Raw genomic sequence first — 1,382 nt, 5'->3', positions numbered from 1 at the left:
AAAGAATCAACTTTTAGCAGCATTATTTTTCCCCATAGTTTTCTTATTTTCCCTCTCCTGAATCTCAGCCCTGATTTTTATTATTTATTTTCTTTTGCTATTAGTAGGATTGTCCTGCTGACTCTGCTCTAGTTGTAAATTTTGTGCTAGCATATCAATCATAAGTCTCTCTTCCTCTTTTATGTGTGCATGTATTACTATGAAACTTCCTCTGATAACTGCCTTTGCTGTGTCCCATAAGTTTTGGTACATCGTGTTCTCTTTCTCATTGGTTTCTAGAAATAGCCTAATTTCATCTCTGATTTGTGCCAGTATGCACTCCATTTTGCAATAGGGAGTTATTCATCCTCCAATTGTTTGGTCATGTTTTCTTCATCTTCCTTTTTTTGATTTCCAGTCTTAAGGCACAGTGGTCAGAGAGAGAGGTCTGTATGATATCAATGTGCTTAAATTTATGTAGATTTGCCTTATGCCTCCCTATGTGGTCTATCTTCGAACATGTGCCATGTGGGCTTGAAAGGAATGTAGATTTTTTTGTATTTGGATGAAAAGCTCTATCTATCAGGTCAAATTGTCTAGTTGTAGTTTTAGATCTCTAGCCTCCTTGTTGAGTTCCTTTTCCTGTTATCTATCTTTCTCAGAGAGTGGTGTATTGAAATCACCACTATAATTGTTGAGGCTGTGATTTCTTTTTTCATCTTTTGGAGTGTTTGATTGATGTACATAGTAGGTCTCTCGTTCAGGGAATATATGTTTAAAATGCATAGTGGATCTTTGTCTACAGTTCCCTTGAGCATTATATAGTGTACCTCATCTCTTTTTATGGTTTGCACACTGAGGTCAATTTTATCCAAGATTTGGATTGCAAACCCTGCTTTTTTTTTTCATTGCTGTTTGCTTGGCATGCCTTTCTCCAGCCTTTGATTCTCAACCTTTAATTTTTGTTTATAGTCTTGAGATGAGTCTCCTGTAGGCAGCAGATTGATGGGTTGTGTTTTCTAAGACAGTCTGCTAGCCTCAGTCTTTTAATTCCTGAATTCAGTCCATTGATAATCAGAGTTATTGTCTCCATCTCTGGACTCTGTGATGTCATATTATACCTTTGTGTTCGGTGCTTTCCTACCTCCCTTTCTTATCAATGTGTTGTGCATGTGTGTATGTGTATGTGTGTGGTTCATTATTAACTTCTTTCCACCCTTAAGCCAGTGCTATCTTGGGGGCTGTTTTCTCTTTGTTGCTCCCTGGGTGGGGTTTTTTTGCTTGGTTAGTGCTGTTCTTCTCCCCATACTGGGTTGGCAAGGATCTTTTGTAGGGCTAGGTTTCTTCTAACGTATCTTTGAGTTTTTCCTTGTCTAGGAAGACTCTTACTTCTCCATCTAGAT

This window comes from Echinops telfairi, unplaced genomic scaffold, assembly GCF_000313985.2.
Source record: "Echinops telfairi isolate 266 unplaced genomic scaffold, ASM31398v2 ScPeMD7_7468;HRSCAF=8506_0, whole genome shotgun sequence".
NCBI classification, from domain to species: Eukaryota; Metazoa; Chordata; class Mammalia; order Afrosoricida; family Tenrecidae; genus Echinops; species Echinops telfairi.
Note: the sequence above shows the minus strand (reverse complement) of the source record.